Raw genomic sequence first — 22247 nt, 5'->3', positions numbered from 1 at the left:
TACACACCATCACAAGTTAAAGATTCAAAATAAAATAAACCATTTTTAAAAGCAGAAATATATCCATTCTCATTATTAAAAGAATATCTAAAACCTTGTTTATATAAAGCATGAAATTAAATGATGTTTTGTTTCATCTCTGACGAGTAGCAACAATTATCCAAATATAAACATAACCCACTACTAAGCACTAAGTTATAAACTCCAATCTTGGTAACACGTGACGATCTCCTATTGCCCATGATCAAGTTCATTCTCCCACGCTCCACATCCTTGCTTTTTCTTAGCCCCTGCAAATCAGAATAAATGTGAAAACCATCCTATATCAAGGAACCAAGAATGAGAATATGATGAGTTTTTAGATATGATAGTGTAAATACCTGTCGAGGTTGGCTTCACCTTTCCATCCTTTATATCTTACAAGTACTTGGTGAAACTTCGTTTCCAATTCCCTTTCGGATCGTAATAAAAGCAAGAAGCTTCTTTAGGATCAGAGGCAGGACGAGCATCAGAACTGGCCTTTCCTTTGGGTCCATTGTTTGAGGAACTAGTTTGGGACTTTCCTTTCAATTCAGTTTTGGCGGACCTTTCCTCTTCTTTCATTTTTCTTGCCCAATGGCCTAGACAAGAGCAGCAACAGGGGTGAAGGCGACACCTTTTCCCTTCATTCCTGCTTCAGCAGTTCGCAGGAGGTTCTGGAGTTGAGCCATTGTGGTCTTTTGGTTGTTCAGATGATAAGTTAGGATAAACTGATCATAACAACTGGGCAACGAGTGCAAGACTATATAAATAGCCAATTCCTCATCAAAGTTCACATTTAGCTTTAGCACGTGCTCAACGTATCTTTGCTAGGAGTTGGAAGTTCAAACCAGGGGATGGACCAAGGGCCTACCAAGGCCTCTACCTATAAGGATTTCATGAATGCCAAGCCTCGAACCTTCAACGGGACAGGAGGCGTGATAATACCTAAATAGGTGGATAGAAAAAGTCAAATTAGTATTCGAGATTTGTGGATACCCAGAAAAGTGCAAGGTGAAGTTTGCAGCTTGCACATATGTCGATCAAGCGCTTTCCTGGTGGAATGGTTACGTGGAGGCCATGACACTCCCAGTGACGAATGTTATGCCATGGGAGGAACTCAAAGAAATGCTAATGGCAGAGTACTATCCAAGAGGGGAGATCTAGAAGATGGAGCAGGAACTGCGGAATCTCACTGTTCAGAACTCCGACATCGATACTTACATCTCGAGGTTTAGTGAGTTGTCACTCTTGTGTCCAGGCATGATCACGTTTGAAAGAAAGAAGATTGAAAGATTCATTTGGGGATTGACCTCTCCAATTCAATGAAATGTAATAGCAGCAAACCCGAAGATGTATGATAGTGCTAAAAGATTAGCCAAGAAGCTCTAGACCATGGCAACAAAAAGGGTGACAAGGCTGGGGAAACTGAAGGCAAGAAGGAGGGAAAAGATAACAAGAAAAACAAAGACAACAAACGAAAGGGGCGACAAATCCAAGAGTCATCAAAAAGGCAACAAACAGTAGCAGTCCACGCTGCTACTGCTCAGGTTGCCTCAACACCACATGCTCCAGCCTCAACTACGCAAACTACTACCACGCAATACTTGGGAACCCTACCCAAGTGTAACAAATGCAACTACCACCATTATGGAGAATGCAGAGGTATGCAATGTACAAATTGCAACCGTAAGGGCCATACCGCTCGATACTACAGATCTCATCCCCAACAGAAGCAACAACCAAACCCCAAACCCAACAACAACAACAACAACAACAACAACAAACAACAATAACGTTGGGGCTAGTCACACTTGTTATGGATATGGAGGAACCGATCATTTTAGACGCAATTTCCCTAAAGCCAACAACCAAGGGGCTGGAGGATCAGGAAGAGTCTTGACTTTGGTTCAAGGTGAGGCAATTCAAGACCTGACGGTTGTTACTGGTATGTTCCCACTTAACAACACTTTCGCATGCATATTATTCGATAGTGGAGCTGAACGGAGCTTAGTTGGTAACAAATTCAAACACTTACTAAACCAACAACCCCAGAAGCTAAACGAAGCCTTCACGGTGGAGATGGCTAATGTGAAAACCGAAACAACCAAAGATGTTTACATAGGGTGCACATTAACACTAAACAATCATTCATTTCAAATAGATTTGATGCCAGTAAATATTAGGATTTTTAGTGTGATAATCGGCATGGATTGGTTAAGCCCCCACCGTTCTGATATTATGTTCCACGAGAAGGCCGTTCGCCTTCACTTCCCTAATCACGAAACCCTAAAAATCTATGGTGATAAACCTAGCGCCAATCTTCGTCTTATCTCGTGCATCAAGGCACAGAAGTTCTTGCACAAGAAGAACTATGCTTTCCTCGCTCATGTTGTGGACAAAGCCAAAGAAGAAGTAAACATTAAAGACATCCCAGTGGCATGTGACTTCCCGGATGTATTTCCTGAAGACCATCTGGGTATAACCGTAGAGAGACAGGTTGAATTCCAAATCGACCTTCTACCGGGAGCCACATTAATTTCCAAATCACCCTATATGTTAGCTCCCGCCGAAATGCAGGAGTTATCCAGTAAATTAAGCAAATTGTTGAACAAAGGATTCATCAGACCAAACTTCTCACCCTGGGGAGCTCTGGTCTTGTTTGTCAAGAAGAATGACGGATCCTTCAGAATGTGCATCGATTATAGGGAATTAAATAAGCTCATTGTCAAAAACCGATACCCACTCCCTCGGATTGACGATCTATTTGACCAGCTTCAAGGATCTAGTTACTTCTCCAAAATAGATCTAAGGTCCAGTTATCATCAGCTCCGAGTCCGAGAAGAGGACATTCCAAAAACTGCGTTCTGAACTCGATACAGTGATTAAGAATTTGTTGTGATGCCCTTCGGTCTAAAAAATGCCCCCGCAACATTTGTGGACCTCATGAATCGAGTCTGTCGCCCATTCCTCGATAATTTCATAATCGTCTTCATCGATGACATTCTCATATACTCCCGAAGCAAGGAGGTGCACGGTCAACATCTCCGTCAAATCTTGGAAACCCTAAGAGCTGAAAGGCTATATGTGAAACTCTCCAAATGCGAGTTCTGGATTCGCAGTGTAGACTTCTTAGGCCATGTAGTCAATGAGGAAGGGATTCATGTGGATCCTTCCAAGATCCATTTAAGGCTAGGCGATTCAGAAAACGCCAACGGAAATTCGGCAATTCTTGGATCTTGCAGGCTATTACCGAAGGTTTATTTAGAACTTCTCTAAGATATCCAAGCCCCTCACCACCTTGAGATAAAAGGTGTATCTTTAAACTAGACGGACAAGCAAGAAGTTGCCTTCCAAACCTTGAAGCAAGCCCTCTGTAGTGCACCAGTGCTATCCTTACCGGAGGGAACCGAAGACTTCGTAGTATATTGTGATGCTTCGAACCAAGGGTTAGGATGTGTCCTCATGCAGCGTAGAAAGGTGATAGCTTACGCATCCACAAAATTGAAGACACACAAAGTAAATTACACCACCCATGATCTCGAGCTAGGAGCCGTGGTCTTTGCCCTAAAAATTTGGAGGTACTACCTTTACGGTACAAGGTGTACCATCTTTAGGATCACAAAAGAATCCAACACATTCTAAACCAAAAGGAGCTAACTATGAGGCAGCGAGGTGGGTGGAGCTGCTAAATGATTACGAATGTGAGATCAAGTACCACCCACGCAAGGCTAACATGGTAGCCGATGTCGTAAGCAAGAAAGAATACTCAGGTCGTCGGGTGAAGACATTATCGATAACTATCCACTCCCACCTAACCTCACAGATCAAGGAGCCCAATCAGAGGCATTGAAGCTAGAGAATGCCGCAAATGAAACGTTGCGTGGGATGGGTAAAAACCTCGAAGCCAAAGAGGACAGAGCTTACTACTTCATGAATAGAATCTGGGTCCCAAAATTTGGGGGATTCAGAGAGATAGTCATGAACGAGGTTAATAAAGTGCGGTATTCCATCCATCCAGGTTTGGGTAAAATGTCCCAGACATCAAACAACATTATTGGTGGCCAAATATGAAGGCATAGATCGCCATTTACGTAGGCAAATGTCTCACTTGGGCCAAAGTGAAAGTGGAATATCAGAAGCCCTCAGGTTTATTACAACATCCAGTGATACCCAAGTGAAAATGGGAAAGGATTACCTTGGACTTCATAACCAAATTACCTAAGAAAGCAGACGGATTGGATGCCATCTGGGGTGATTGTAGATAGGTTAAGCAAATCCGCCCATTTCCTGCCAATAAAATAATCGTATAAGATGGAAAGATTAACACGGATCTATATAAAGAGATCGTGAGACTTCATGGGGTTCCAATATCTATTATCTCAGATTGGGATAGTAGATTTACTTCACGATTTTAGCAGTCGCTCCAGAAGGCAATGAGAACACAACTAGACATGAGCACTACTTACTACCCTCAAACCGATGGCCAGAGCGAACCAACCATCCAGACACTTGAGGACATGCTCCAATCATGTGTGATCGATTTTGGCAAATCATGGGACACGCACTTGCCTTTAATTGAGCTCTTGTACAACAACAGCTATCACACGATCATAAATGTTGCTCCTTTTGCGGCTTTGTATGGTCGCAAATGCAGATTGCCTCTTTGTTGGGATGAGATGGGTGACACCCAGTTGGCGAAAGGGAAATCACCAAGCAACACTCTTACAGGACCAGAGATCATTCGAGAAACGACAAAGAAGATAATCCAAATCAAAGCCCGACTCCAAGCATCGTGAGACCGACAAAAGAGTTATGCTGACAAATGACGAAAGTCTCTAAAATTTCAAGTCGGAGATCGGGCGCTATTAAAGGTCTCTCCCTTGAAAGGGATGACCGTTTTGGGAAACGGATAAAAACTAAATCCGTGATACATCAGACCGTTCGAGATTCTTGCCTGAATTGGTCAGGTGGCATATAAGTTGTAGCTACATGCGGAGCTCAGCAACGCACACCCCTTGTTCCACGTCTCGAATTTGAAAAAGTGTTTATTAGATGAAACCAGTGTTATAAATACCGGCCTAGGCGGCCGATTAATCGGCGCCTAGACGCGTGGCAGACTCCAACTACCTATGAATATGTGCTAGATGGTAGACTAGGCGGCCATTGTCAATATCGGTCAAAACCGGCCCAAATCGAACCAAGTCAGAACTAATCGAACCTAATCGGTCTAAAGGACCCACCAACTCAAAGGATCCAGCTTGCCTAAAACATGACTGCATTTGTTTTCGTATGGATGATTCTCTTTTATATAGTATTTTTTTCCTTGATAGAATGTCCCAGCTTCGATGTGGGATACTTAAAACTTTTACTCTTCTATGTTGTTTGCATCTCGTTCTTCCCCAATTTGCTTAAAATTTGACTCTCTACCCTACTTGACTCGGACTCCTCCCAAATTCTTGTTAGTCTTCTGTCATCGTCTTCTGTTACGACGTCAAAGGAACGTCGTCTGGAAAGGATTAGTGAGGAGGAGATTAGGTCGAATCGAAACACATACAAAATCAATCAACTACACCAGTCAGTAGCAATTCAAGCAATCGATGGTCTCACTCTTCTTTTCCAGCAAAATGGCGGTGTTTTTCCATTTGATCGATTAGCTTCTTTTCGACAAATTCTTGTCTCCGCGAACTCCAAACCTCATAATCCTCTCCCTCAGAGTTCTAGTACCAGGCCTTGATCGGTTGTTGATCCTCTGCTTCCTCCTCATCAGCTCCTTAATCACGTATGGTTGCTGTCTCCGATTACAAATTTTGGTTAATTATATACAACTGAAACTTATTTTGTTTTTAATTTACAAACATTATGTGTTTCCATGTATCAATTTCTTCGATCTTTTTCATCACCTCTGGTTACTGATCATCCATAGCAATCATCTCCTTTCCATGTATGCAAGATGCGGTCAACTCGGGTATGCCCATAGGATGTTCGATGAAATGCCTCAAACTCAATCACCACATTTTATAGAATGTGCATCTTTGGTGAAATTCCAAACCAATTTCTATTTTCCATTGTGATTCAAGCATGCGTTTTCCATTGTGATTCAAGCTTGCTCTTTCTACTCACTATTCATCTCCAACTAAATAACTTGCATCAAGAATCAAAAGGTCACGTTGACTATTGTTTGTAGGCCAGGGTTCACAGTCTTGTTTCCTTTTTTTTTCTAGATGTTTAGGTGTTCCATATGTTATTTTCTTTAGGTGTTTCATACAAACCAAAGAATGGTTATAATCCATACAATTCTTTTCAAGGATTATTAGACTTTTCAAATGCAATATTGATATTGCAACAGATCTTTAAGGTATATGAATATTACTTTATACTTTTATATTCCATCTACATTTTAAACCATACCAAGGTGTTTACAATGTTATGTTTCTTTCTTTGAAGATATGCTTGATGAACTTCAGGAGGAATAACAAAATTCCAATTGCAACTTTTCCTATCCTGAAGTTGGTTTGAAGATCAGTAAAGCTTTGAGGGAGACCAAGAAATAAAGCTTATGAAACTGTTCATGTTCCTTCAACATTCACATGCAGTAGTTGGTTATTTAGATGTGATGTATTAAGTATCAAATGGGTTTTTTGTAATCATAAGTTCATGTTATAATGCTCTGTTTAATACATTTTTAATATTTTTTATTGATATGCCTATATTTACTAATGTTATATTCTTAGAATTAATTTTATATTTATTAAAATTTTAATAGTTTTTTTAATAATTAATGGTCCCCGATTAATCCCCGCCTAGCCGATTAATCCCTTGACTCCAGTCCACCATCGAGCCTACGTCAAGTGTTTTCTGCAACCTTTGATGAAACCCTTGTCATTCCTCTGGAAAAGATTGAAATAAACGAGAATCTCTTGTTCATCGAGGAACCGGTGGAGATAATGGATAGGGAAGTGAAGCGCACGAAACAGAGTCGCATTTCGATTGTGAAGGTTCGATGGAACGCTAAGCATGGACCGGAATTGACATGAGAACGTGAAGACCAGATGAAGCATAAGTACCCTCGATTATTCTCTCATTCATAGCTCTATCTTTCAAAAGAATTTCGGGACGAAATTCCCTCTAACGGGGGGATGATGTCACAACTAGCATTTTGGCTAGGAAATGCCATTGAAGGGTCCTCATAGAAGGAAAGAATGAAAGTCTCATTTTGACACTAGCGAGATACCTACTTTCTAATGGATCTCTCAGTCTACGAAGGAAAAAGTGAGAATGTTAAAATGCCTTTCTAATAGAAAGTTTCTACATGCTATCTGGAGCTATAGGTAGAGGAATTTGATCGATTGGCTTTCAAGCTGCACTATGTAATTAAGAAGTGTAATGCCAAACTGATTAGCTAAGAGAAGCCCTGGAGTAAGGCTTTAGCCTCAGCCTCCTATTGCCCTGACTCTGTCTTCATGTAAAAATCAACTCTTGTATAACTTGTAATCTAAGTTGATTTCATGCACTATACTTATTCAAAAGCAACCATTGGAATCCAAACTACTGAGTGAAGTTGTGACATCCCCAAAATCACGGCCATAAAGACCGGTTTCATTTATGCTTTTAAAATAATTTCCAAGTAAATCCATTGATTTAAAAGAGTTGCAGACTTTGTCCCCAAAACATTACATGATAAAATAAGATTTATCAAAGCATTTCTTAAAGAAATGTATTTTCATTATATATCAAAACTCGAGATGTCATGTTCCGATATAGACACAAAAGCATAAACAATAAAACATAGACCTTACACAGTTATATACAACTACTGGTCTATAAACAAAAACATCTTCACAAGTTCCCCAACTTATGCTCTCGCGCCACTACCTGTAATACAAAGAAACTGAGTGGGTCAGGCTTGGGCGCCTGGTGAACATATAAGGTTTTCAACCCACAATAAATAGTTATATTTAATTTCACCAACCAACAATAACCCGATTACCCATTCCCGTTATCCTCACTTTACGTCCCTATGACAACAACTATTACAAGGGACCTAATCTAGGATTTTCATTAGGACGGACACTATTGCAAAGGGGTTTCATCAGCAATGAATGTCCTAAGGCAACCATGAGGGCGATAAGAATACAACAAATGAACACCCAAGTTCACTACACCTACAGGTTATGAGCACGCCAGCGTTCCACCGAACTGTCTAGAAAAGTCCATGGTTGTCATCAATATTCTGCTGGATGACTAGATCACAATCACATCGAGGCCTCTCATCAATTTTATTTCATCACACATCAACTATCTACCCATGCTTTACCCAACATTTTTGTATATATATATATATATATATATATATACACACACACACACACATTCATATATATATATATATATATATATATATATATACACACACACATTCATACACATCTTAAAACCAGTATAATATATTTATTCAATACTCATTCCAAATAACAGATAATATATAAACACATAGCGCGTCCCTTGGATGAACGCAGTGCGTTCCACCGTGCGTCATGGATTACGAACTTCGAACATAGTGTTCACATCGTGAACTCTGACACAGTATCAGGTTTCATGCCCCGAACTTCAGAAATTCATATCTTTCGCATACGAGCTCCGTTTTCGACGTTCTTTATATCCACACGTAGGTGAGATTATGCTCTACAACCCTCGCTTAGACTCCGTGGCTAATTTTGACGTTAACTTTTATTATACTATTTTTAGTAGGCCGGGACAGGAAAACTCCGTTAGAAATTCATTACTTCTTCACCTGACGTCCGTTTTCGTCTGTCTTTTTACCGTTGCATTACTATCGACGAGATCTTCGATTCTCCTTTAGATTGTTTCGGTTAGAAATCATTTGATGTCATATTCGAACTTTGGGTTGCATACCGCTAAGTCAAAACTCCGAAAAATCATAACTTCCTCATACGAAGTCAGATTTAGACGTTCTTTTTATGCACACTATCGGTTTAACGTATTCTACGACTTTCACTTAAATCACTAAGGCTAAATATCGTTTTATCGTAAATTCACTATTTACGTTGCATAGTCTCGTGTTGGTTCTGTCGCGAAACTTCGACAGGTCATAACTCCTTCGTTATAACTCGGATTGCGGCATTCTTTATATTTTCGGAAATCTTGTCACGACCACTATGTCTTCATGTATCAATATCGGTTTTATCTAACATTTTATTTTTACGCTTATTTTTATTCTTAATTCATTTATGTCACACAATTAAACATAAAACACATAATATTCAAATAATATATTCTTATTATTTCAAAATGAGTAACAAAGGTTAACCTAGAATATTACATCAACATTAATGCCTAGCCTAGAAATACGGGCGTAACAGAAGTTCAAAACCTAATTCAATGCATCTCATGTACCTTATTATGGGCTTGAAACCCTAATATCCCAGTTCAAACTCAGAATGGACTAGGATCCTCTTGTTGGGCCTAATGGGGCAGTAAAACTCTCAATTTGATTATTTTGGGTTAAGGAATCCTATTTGGGCCTTAAATAGACTCATATTCATTAAATAAAAGCATTTTGGGCCATAAGGCTTCTCATTGGCCTTATTGGGCCTAAAATGTCTCACTTTGTCATCATGGGCCGTAAATGATTACTTGAACCTTAATGGGCCGCAAACACCCTTTCCTTATCACTAATGGGCCGTAAACCCTCATATGGGCCCAATGGGCCAAAAACTTTCAATTTGGGCCTCATAGTTTTGAGCATAATCAAGAAAAGGCCCAAACCCTTCCCTTATCTTTTCCTTCCCCCTCATTCTCGACTATACTAAAAAAAAGAAACAACCTATATAAAATTAAGAGGGATTAGAACCTTGACACCTCAATATTACATGGTGGTTATCCATGCATTTTACACTTCAAATACCTAAGCAATCACATATCTCCATGCAACATCAAATCACTTCTCTCCCTCTTCTTCTATTCTCGGCCATAAGAAGCCCTCACCAGCATCTTCACTTCACCCACAAATCAAACACTAATTCTCTCAAAAACTCTCAAGAAACTCCATCACTTCCTTGCTCTATAAATCATGTGGGTGCTTGTTCTTCAAGGAGTTTCTTTCAAAGCTTCATACACTAGGTAAGTCTTGGTTAAACCCCATTGTTTTGTTTCAAGTCTGGAGAAATATCTTTGTTCTTACAACCTTATTTTCGTGTATAAGGCTCGAGGACCACCCACATTTTTAAGATATCCACTTAATAAGCTTGCTAAGGTCGAAATCCTTCTCATTCCTCATCAAAAACCGAAATCACCAAAGCAAAGTGAGTTCATACCCCCTATTTTCAGTTTTTACTATGTTTTGGGGGAGAATACAAGTTGTTTGATGTAGATCTATGTGTATATGCATGATTTTGTGTGTTTTTCATGATATAAGTGTGATTATGTGTTAGAAACTTCATAAACTTAAAGATATGTTAAAACATGATGATATTTGTATACCATAACATTTATTGCAACTTATTATGCAAAGAAAAGGTTTTAAACACTTCAAATTTGCTTAAAACTAAGAAAATTGCATAAGAGGGCCAAAAATGACAAAATAATAAAAAAATGAGGTTATTACATGTAACTCATAGTTTTAAGGGACCAAAAAGGATTTATTTTTGATACATATGAATCTTTATGGCATTTGTTATTTTAAAAGGGCTAAAAGTGTAAATTTTCACAAATGGGCCTCATTTTGGGCTTTCACGGCTTTTTGGCCAAAATTGCAAATTTTTGGACTTTTGGTGGGCTTAAGTGTCACTTTAAACAAAGTTGTGCCAAAAATGTAATTTTTGATAAGAAGGACTGAAAATGTAAATTTAATAAAACTTGGGTCAAAAAGATAAATTTATTTATAAATGGGCTGAGAATGCACTTTTTCATAAAACTATGCCAAAAAATGATATTTTTGACAAAATTGAGTTAAAAATGTTATTTTTACTTAAAACTAGCCTTAAATGCAAATATTTGGTCTTAAAGGACCTAAAGTCTCATTTTTACAAAAAATGTGTCTTAATTGTAAACTTCGGTTATAGGACAAAAATGCTTTTTTACAAAAAGTAGGCCTTTTTATGTCATTTTAATAAAGCTTAAAACAACCAACGTAACAACCCACAAATCGATTACGTCATTTATACTTTTATTGAGCCTGGAATATAATTTACATGCTTTGTGGGCCTTGGTTGTCCACTCACATGTTTATTGGGCCTGGATATATACCTTATATGCCTATTGGGTCTGGAATATAATTTACATACTTAGTGGGCCTTGGTTGTCCACTTACATGTTTATTGGGCCTGAAATATACCTTATATACTTATTAGGCTTGGAATATAATTTACATGCTTAGTGGGTCTTGGTTGTCCACTTATATGTTTATTGGGCCTAAAATATACCTTATATGTTTATTGGGCCTGTAATATAATTTACATGCTTAGTGGGCCTTGGTTGTCCACTTACATGTTTATTGGGCCTGATATATACCTTATATGCTTATTGGGTCTGGAATATAATTTACATGCTTAGTAGGCCTTGGTTGTCCACTTACATGTTTATTGGGCTTGGAATCAGACTAAGAGGTGAGTTTTCCTCGCTGTTTTGTGGGTCAAAGGCGCCAATGCCGGCCCACTTGGTTATGTATCCTCGTTGTCACACCCCAAAACCGGAACGACGGAAACGTTCTGGGGTGGATGACGTCATGTCAAGTATCACAACACATGCATTATAGTAATCAAAGTACAACAAAGCATTGCATTAATAGTAATACATGGTTTACATAACAGTACATCAAAGTAATACAAGTAAAATCTAATAAGTACAACATGGTACTAAGCTATCTTTATCAACAGCTCCGGGAATGTACCTGTCTAATGCTGACCTGAGAATACAAGTTATTTGAAAAGCGAGTATCAGCATTTTTACAAATGCTCGTGAGTTCATAAGTATTTAGTGGCATTTTATCCAAATAACTTAATAAAAGTGGTAGTTTTAGTGTATCCATTACATTAGTGTCTTTTCTAGAAAATCCTATATTTTCTTTAATAAAAGCAGTCTTTTACCAAGACTGGACGGAGTTATGTGGTAAAAAGTAGTTTTCCCTTAATCGCTATCATTATCAAAATACAGAATTTGATTATTAAAGAAAGCAAGAGGAATCAGGGAAAATAACATATGCCTCAGCAGTGAGGACTGCTGACTAAGGCAAAAGGAATCATAGACTCCAGGAGAGTATTGAACAAACGACACGCCTGGCTCAGTCTAACAAAGAGAGACACAGACCCCAGACGGTACCAAATAAAAGGTACAGCCGACAAGGTCTAAACAGAGAATACAGACCCCAGACAGTATCAAATAAAAGATACAGCTAGTAAGGTCTAAAGACTGAGAATACAGACCCCAAACAATATCAAATGAAAGATACAGCTAGCAAGGTCTAAAAACAGTGTGACTCTGAGAGTGGGTTTCCAGCATACAGTGTAAATTGCTGGTGAAATACCATTACCTTAAGGCCATGAATTATAAGGTAACCTGGGATACTCGTAACCATACTAACCGGCACTAGAGTACCTGACGCCCTACAAGCGTCTATAAAATATGACATTTGTCACCCCTTGGCTTGGTAGGCCGTGGACTGTACCTAGCAGTCAGGGTGCGGGGGTGTCAATCCCGTATAGATCTATACACACAATGTCCGCTCTCCCTATAGGAGACTCTGGTTACCAACTAGACGACGGAGAAGGCCGTGTCCCGAAGATGCATCCCAAATAGTGGGTAGTGGGTTTCCAATGTAAGTGCTAAACTAGAGGTAGAGACTCATAACTGAACTGACTAGAGTAAACCTATATAGCTATGCTCGTATACATAATATATAACTAATGAATCAAACGACCTTCGGATGGACATCCGATCCCACCAGACCACATCTCAATGAAGAAAAGGAAATAGGGCGGACAGGCCTTCTAAGTCCTTCAATCATTATTTATATGCATCTATACAAGCACAGACATACATCTAACTACGTTTGAGTGTGTAACAAGTGGAATCATATTGTGAAGTATAACCAAATCGTGATGTTTAACCGAATCATGAAGTATAAGTGTATAGTGTGGAATAACCGAATTGTGAAGTATAAGCGTACAGTGTGGAATAACCGAATCGTGAAGTACAAGTGTACCAAATATAAGTGTATCACGAAGTAGAAGCGACAACAAGTGAAGTAGGAGCGTATCAAGTATAAGTGAAGTAGAAGCGATATCAAGTATAAGTGAAGTAGAAGCGTATCACTAAGTAAGAGTGTAAACAAGTATAAGCGTTTAACTAAGAAGAAGTATCCACTAAGTAAAAGTATAACAAGACAGTGGTATATAGTGAGTGGGGTATCAAAACATGGAAGAAAACTTTATACTTAAGAAAATCACAACTTGGTGTTCTTTGGTAAAATAAGTTTGAAAACCTTTAGAAATTCTTTGGAAACTTTTCATAAACCAGTTTTAAATGAAACTTTGATAAAACAGTATAAGTAAGAGTTTTGAACAAGTGAAAACCTTTTGGAAAACCATTTATAGTATCCTACTTGGTAAAACAGTTTACAGTGTGGTAAATCCTTGTGCATGCGGGTTATCAATCACATGTGATTGATATGATAACTGGCATGTTTAACTTGTATTCCTCCCTATAAAACATGTAAAAACATTTAAAAGGTTCATTCAGGGGTATGAACTCACCTGGTGTAAGTGGATCCGACGAAGGTGCCGGTTGGGTGCCCGGTGTCAAGCAACGACTTAAACACACTTAGTGACCTATTTAACATATGATAACATATGTTCACATACAATTAGTATATTTAATACTAATTAAACAAGTATACGTACCCTAAGGAGCAGAAAACACTTTGGTTAAGTGTTTGGGGTGTCTCGGGTAACATTTAAGGGCTTGAATGACTTAGGAATGGAGTTTACTCTTCAAGAGTAAACCCTATACATAGAGTTCACGGCCTTGGGACACTCCCCATGAGTTTATGGCCGTAAACTCATGGTGAGGGTGTTCTAGGGTGATTAAAGGTCTCATATCAATTGTGGAATTTTGCTAGGCCCAATTATAAAATGTGTGAATGGATTTAAGGCATCATATAGACCCTTTGAGGAGTTTACGGCCCTAAGCAAGGGAGCTTACGGCCGTAAGCTCCTATACACTCATTCTTTTGGTGTTTTGAAGTCTTAAATGGTAGAGGATAAATCCTATGTATTTTTCCAAGTCGAATGAAGGAGTTTGGGCACCATTTGGGCATTAAATGGGAGTTTACGGCCCATGAACCACCTCTATGGGAGTTCACGGCCGTGAACTCCTATCCCTTTGGTTTTATTGAAGTTTAAGGCCCTTACAACAATGGTATTGCATTCAAGCTATTTTTCCAAGGCCATAGGGGGTGTTTAGGGCATTTTTAACACATGGAATTGAGTTTACTCCCCATGAAGGAGGGTTTACGGCCCAAGCACAATCTTGGGCAGTAAACTCATGTTTACTCCCCAAAATGCTAGTTCAAGGTGTTCTAAGTCCGATTCCATAAGCCTACAAGTCATATCTAAGCCTTAGGGACAATTTGGAGGGGTTTTGGGGCTTAAAACCCCCCATTAAATGGTGTTCACGGCCCAAGAGTGTTCTTGGGCCGTAAACACATGATTTTGTCCCTATTTTATGTTTTAAACTCGAATTTGCAGGCTAGATAAGTTATAAAACGAGTTAGGATAGTTTACCTACTCGTTTGGGGCTCGAAACGGACGATTTTTTGCTCGAATTTAAGTTGTAGAGAGAGAGAGTGGGGAGAGTGTAAAAAGTCTCTAATGGACTCCACTCACCCTTATATAGGGGTTGGATTTGGGGCTCAGTGGAAATCTACAGATACTGCTGTTAAACGGGGCTTTTTGGTCGCACCCGATTAAACGGTCAAATTTTGACTTGGTTGCAACCACACATTTTTAAGGGTATTTTGTGGGTGTTTCTAATTTGTTTCAACCCTTAACAAGTCATTATAAAAGTCTTAAATTAATTAACCTCTTCCAAAAGGTTAACGGACAGTTAAATAAGCGAGGCTTATTAACGGAAAAGGTTAAAAATGACGGAATAGATTTCGGGTTGTCACACTCGTATATAGGATGTTGTTATTCTTGGGTGATCTGTTAGATCTGTATCCTGGTATATAAGATGTTATTATGCAGTAGTGATCTGTAGATCTGTTTGTTTGTGTGCTAACTGGTATAGGTTTATCTAATGCATATGTTGACATAGTATGGTTGGGTTGAGATTGTACTACTTTGTGCAGCCAGTCAACAAATTTGGGCCAATCCAACCAAGAGGATGTGGGTTAGGGTTATGCAACCGACATGTTGTGGACCTAATATGTGATATGTATGGCAATCCAACCGGGAGGTTGTAGGCCAGGGTACTCCAACCAGAAGGTTATGGACCCAGTATGCGATATGTAGGGCAATCCAACTGGTAGGTTGTGGGACAGAGTAATCCAACTGGGAGGTTGTGGGATAAGGTAATCCAACCAGAAGGTTGTGGACCCAACATGCAAGATTGTATATGTTATTTGTTTGTGTGGTGGTACTTTTGGGGGAACTCATTAATCTTCGTGGTTACAGTTTTAGTTTTATGTTTTAGATACTTAAGATGATCGGGACAAGGCGAAGGTGTGCTCGTACACATCCTCTTGGTTTTGATGATACTTATTTATGGACACTCTAATATATGATTCCTATTTTTGAGAAAAATGTTTTGTAAATGAATGGTTTTGATTTGGATGGTATCTGAAAACAATGATTTTACTTGATTTAAAAATAAAAAATTTAGCCTTGATTTTTGGGATGTTACATTATATTTGTTTGTATATTGTTTTTCTTTTGATGTGTATTTATATTTGTGATGTTATAAAAATGCATTTTTTTTCTTTGTGATGTTGTTCTACTTGATTAGAGTTTGTGATGTTTGTTGAGTTTTTATTAAAAAATAGGGGGTTAAAGATCTTTTATTAGAATGTGTATGTTGATTTTGTCTAACTTTGATATTGTTCTACTTGATTAGTGTTTTTGATGTTTGTCGAGTTTCTATTAAAAGAAGGGGGTTAAAGATCTTTTATTAGAACGTGTTTGTTGATTTTGTCTAACTTTGATATTATTCCTTGCGCTTTTCATGTCTAACTTTTAATATGTACATTTGAAGATTGAGGGACTTATGGACATTTAGAAGATATTTTGTTTTGGTATATGAAATATTATAACTTTAACCATTGGTACTTATTTATCTCGTTACACCCTCATATAACACAACACTTAAATTTTTAAAAATGTCTAAGTGTTGACGATTGTGACATGGCGTATAACTTGACACTTAGCTTTTCAATAGCCTATACAATGGATATTACAATGTTTCTCACTAAGCTTTATAGCTTATCTTTGTTGTTTGTAAATGATAGTTTTAGGTATATGTTAAATAACAAGTGCATATAAGAGGTGTGCTAGTTAAGAATCTCTCTATCTAATAAAAGAATAGTTTTTATTCTTCTTTTGACATGTGTCATCTTATTAAGTTTCCTAATTAATGCATATTCTATTCTCATTTTACCATGTGTCATCATATTATATCTTTAATTAATACATGACATTTAAAAACCTATTAATTCTCTATTTCAAATTTCAAATTTTTAATTTTCTCACTCTAATTATATTAAATTAATAACATTAGAATAAAAATTAAAATAAACTTAATACACATTATAAAGTGATATAATTTTACATATTTATTTAAATCAATGATTAAAATTTATATAACAAAAAAATCTTTTAATTAATAATTTATTTAAAATAACTGATTAATAATTTTTAGTTTTATTTTAAAAGTTTAATTAATTATATAACCGTGGTTCCCATGAGTTATAAACTAGTTAAGTATATAAGATACTTGTTATATATATATATATATATATATATATATATATATATATATATATATATATATATATATATACTAGTTTATAACCCGTGAAACCACGGCTACAAAATTAATTAAACTTTAATAGTTAGGACACAAAATTATTAATCAATTATAATTGTTAATTTAAATAAATATGTGAAATTGTATCACCTTATAATTTGTATTAATTTTATTTTAATTTTTATTCCATAGTTATTAATTTATTGTAATTAAAGTGAAAATTTTAAAATTTGAAATAGATAATTAAAAGGTTGACACGTGGCCTGCATTAAATAATAGATTTAATAGGGTGACACATGACAAAAAAAGAATAAAATGTGTATTAATTAGGAGGCCTAATATGATGAAACATGTCAAAAGGAGATTAAAACTATTCTTTTATTATATATATATATATATATATATATATATATATATATATATATATATATATATATATATATTAGTTTATAACCCGTGGGAACCACGGTTACAAAATTAATTAAACTTTGTTAGTAAAAATTCAAAACTATTAATTAATTATTTTAAATAACTTATTAATTAAGATATACTTTTTTAGTTATATATAAAATTAGAACCGTTAATTCACATAAATATATAAAAGTATATCATCTTATAATTTGTGTAAATTTTATTTTATTATAATTTGTATAAATTTTATTTTATTTTTTATTCAAATGTTATTATTTAATGTAATTAAAATGAGAAATTTAAATTTTGAATTTTGAAATTTAAAAGGAGAATCAATAGATTGACAAGTAGCATAATATTTATTACAAAGCTTAAAATGGTGACACATGGCAAAAGAACTACTCTTTTATTAGTGTACTAGTTGGGATACCCGTATATTATACGGGTTGATTAAAACAAAATGTTAAATAGAAACGATTAAATGAGAAGTTTATTTGAATTCGAAATTTGAAATAAATAAAAATTATGAGAAAAAAACATGCAAAAAATAAATAAATTAAAATTATTGTTTAGTTATCAGACCCGTATACTAAACAGGTTAATTATTACAAAATGTTAAAAACAAAGGTTTAAACTGTAAATTTATTTGAAATTGAAATTGAAATTTAAAATTAATACCATTATGGTAGGTTTAATTTATGGAAACTAATTAATAATATATTAGATATAGAAAATGAAATAAATGACAAGTGGAAAATAAATATATCTTTAAACTATGACAAAATTGATGGGTTTTGATCATAAGACATCCTATGTGCGCATACAAACCCTAATGCTTGGATCTAGGTTTCTCTATTGTACATGATTTGAATCCAAGACTATAAACCCTAATTCTAGCATACAAGTAATCATAATAGATATTAGAATAGGTTTATAATGTTACCTTGATTGTTATGTAGCAATAACAATCACAATTCCTCCTTGAATTGACTTTGGAAGGCTTAGAGTCACAAGTGTCACTCCTCTAATGGCTCACAAACACCATAAGCAAGAGGATGAAGAGGAGAGAGGATGGAGGCTGCCTAAAACGTGTTCTAACCCTAGAATAATGCTTCTCCATGTTTATGGGTCATAAGGATCTTATATATAGTAAGGCTATTAGGGTTATCTAAAAAGGAAACCCTAATTTGGTTGCTTAAGCCCTAAGCAACCCATAGACTCCTTTAATCAAGCCCTTGGACGATTTCCTTATGGGCTTCCCATAAGAATTTGTCCACTTCTTGATTTAAGACAATCCATGGCCCAAATTGCAATTATCTTATAATTACAATTCCAGTCCCTTAAGTTTAATTAATCTCTTTTAGTCACAAAACTAATTACTAATTAATTATTGACTAATATTAATTAAACAATATGATTTCTCCTTTAATATATTATTCTCATAATATATTAATAAATCATATTTAATCCTTTCTCTTCATAATTCATCCTATCAAGTTGCTTTGGTGAAGGCAACCCAAAAGGACCATGCACCATAGGGTCAGGTACATACCAAAATAGTTATGGACTTAGACACTAATCCAAAAGTCTCCCACTTGGATAAGTCTAACAACTATTCTGCATATGACTTCAGATCCTGATCTGCAATCGTAGCTTTCCAAAGCCGCTGTCAACTCTGATCTTATCAGATACGCGTGTCCTTAGATAAGGGATCATATATTGCTCCATTCTATATATCATATGAGATATGATTTCAAATCATTCTCTTCGTACTATATCTCAATTCCCGATTTATGACGACTGACTATTTGAACAAATCAAATTAGCCCTAGCCTGGCCGAGCATTTACGTTTGTCATCACTAAACCATCGAGGGGCCCAAAGATATCGCTTTTATCCTACCCTGGATAAAAGGAACGGATAAACTTTGATACAATGCTTGCTTGCACTCAACCACCGAATAACACACAACAATATGTTTTATAACACCAAGTTACTAGTGCGTTTACATATTATCAATGTGCAACCGATTTGCAAGATACAACTCACATATCTCAGTTTCAAGAATATAAGATGTTATCGTCTCACCAATCACTCGTGACACAATCCATGGAGTGATCCAAGTGAGCGTGGGTTTAATCCAATGCTCAAATCATATTCGTAAGCACTCATGAACGTTACAGCAAACATTTGCCTATATCTAATACTTTTCTAGACAATCCACACACCAATTCACGACAGTCTTCATTCATATCTACTTCCAACATATGAACAACTGTGGCCCGTTCGAATAATTCGATTATACTTAATAAACTCAATTATTCTGGAAGTCAAAACATGAAAATGTGAAACACAAGAATAATACTAATCACATATGGCCTCAAACCTTTGAGTATAAATAAAATGCCTTTTATTTATCACCATATCGATTACTCGTTATTTGTCGTTTCGGGTAATCAACTTCTTACTTGAATTACAACACTTGTCCCATGCTCTTAGCATGCACACAATGTTTTCCTATGGTTCTTACTTTGTGAAATAGATCACATTGAACACATTTCCAATCCTTCTCATTTCACAACTCCAAATCCGTTTTTCATAAGTTAAAGAATATCAAATTCTTGTTACTTATAGAATATGCTAGATTCTAACATTCTATGCAACTATCCTTTCATAATGTCACTGCACCAAAGTCACAAAGACTATTGCCAATGATATTACAAAGTCCTCTATCGGAGATTGTTACAAGACAATTCCTTAGATATGATGTCTCTCACTCAAAGTACATTCCTTTGAACATCCTTTTACATAAAGGTTTCTAATCTAGACATAGATTTTCAATATTCAATTCCCATATGGACATGCTTCCATATTTTCCATATGACAACTCATTCTTAATAGAGTCTTATCTATTCGTAATGATGTCGATATGGTCCATCCGGTATGGAAACATTTCCATAATTTCCATATGACAACTCATTCTTAATAGAATCTTTTCTATTCATAATAATGTCGATATCGTCCATCCAATACCATGCTTCCAACTACTCACAAGCGACCAATCCTCGTCGAACTTTGGATTGTCCTTTGATAGTTGTTTAATTATTTTAGTCAAAACCAATTCTAGTCTTTTTTCCCTCTAAATGCGCTAGACATTTGGAAAAATTTAGAATGGTCAATCATTAAAGCATTTGCAATCGATCCTATACCCGAAGCGTATGGGACATGACGCATAATGTTTTATTTGCTATGTTCTCGAAATTCGAATTGTGAAGAGGAATGCCGTAATCATAATCGAAATTTTAAGAACACACTATGTACCCTTGACTAAATTTTATTAACATTCCACAACCTAAGCCTTTAGATTTGAAATGAAGCATAATATTCTCTCCCTTAATTATAGCAAAACAACTTTACAACCCTTACTACTTTGCAAGGTATGAATCTTGTTTTTCTATAATTAATATTTCCAAATGAAGCATAATATTCTCTCCCTTAATTATAACAAAACAACTTTACAACCCTTACTACTTTGCAAGGTATGACTCTTGTTTTTCTATAATTAATATTGCCAACTTGCAATACTTTCCATAATAATCATACAATCATAACTTTTATGCTCCCACTATCATGATGATTATTATAAAACATAACACTTATGCTCCCACTAGCTTCGACATGTATTCATAAACATCTTAACTTTCAGAAAAACAATGCTTATTGAATTTCTTAAGTCCATGTTTCTAATACTTAATGCTTTGATAATCTTTTATCAAGGCTTCTTGAACTTATACACCTTTGCCTTAGATAGTTCATATGTGTGTGTAAACAATTGCCAAACCTCACAATTCAAATTATGGAAAGGGATACCGTAACCATAATCGAATTCAAGAATGCAATTTTACAATCACTATCTTCTTAAAATCTTTCTTAGTGAAAGTATTTCCTAACAATCATTTTCATGAAGGAGGAAATCTTATGACACTTAGATTTAAACGGTGTATGTGTTCCTATCCATGTGAATTTGTCAAAACTAAAGTTTACGACAAATTCAAACTCATATGGACCGAATTTTTCTTAATCTTGATTTCTTGCCTTATGGTAGCACATCTGCCCACCATATCTTCCAAGTAGTTAAGCAGCTCACCCTTTCCTATCAATGTACCTTTCATTGATTAAGGTGCTTTGCCTCTTATGCGTTCAAAATGAGAACTCATAGAACTCACATGCATAATTAACTCGATTGGATTGGCACAGAAACAAAATAATATCAACACGATAGGTTGTTAACCTCAACTCGTGTGCTAGTGATGATTGATAAGGTTTATTTGATTTGTTCTTGAAACCTTTCAAGACCATTAAAACTCCCACTTACTCCTTGACATATAAGATTCTCTTGTCAAAACATTTCTTGACAAACAAATATTCAAGAGTTAGTGTAGTTTTTATCAAAACACTTCATAAATTGGTCTTAGTTGGTCTTTGTCTTATCCAAGACATCACAACTTTCCACATTTGATGAATATTATAAACCTTTAATACTTTTCACTCAATTTCACAATCTTAACTTTAAGACTTGTTATTGGAACGAAGTATGATTGACTTCTTGATTTAACCATTTCTTCAATCCTTGATTCCTCTTCTTAAACATATAATTGTACTAAGACTTCACTTAGAGGATCAATTGAGATATGGTTCTTAATTATTAAGACCTATCATAAAGCATAAAAGCTACTCTCCCTTCTTCTTAGAATGGAGAAACTTTTATCTTTTTGCCTA

This window comes from Lactuca serriola, chromosome 2, assembly GCF_051521515.1.
Source record: "Lactuca serriola cultivar US96UC23 chromosome 2, Lser_US96UC23_V15, whole genome shotgun sequence".
Lineage (NCBI taxonomy): Eukaryota > Viridiplantae > Streptophyta > Magnoliopsida > Asterales > Asteraceae > Lactuca > Lactuca serriola.
The sequence above is the reverse complement of the archived record's forward strand: the minus strand, read 5'-3'. Positions refer to the sequence as shown.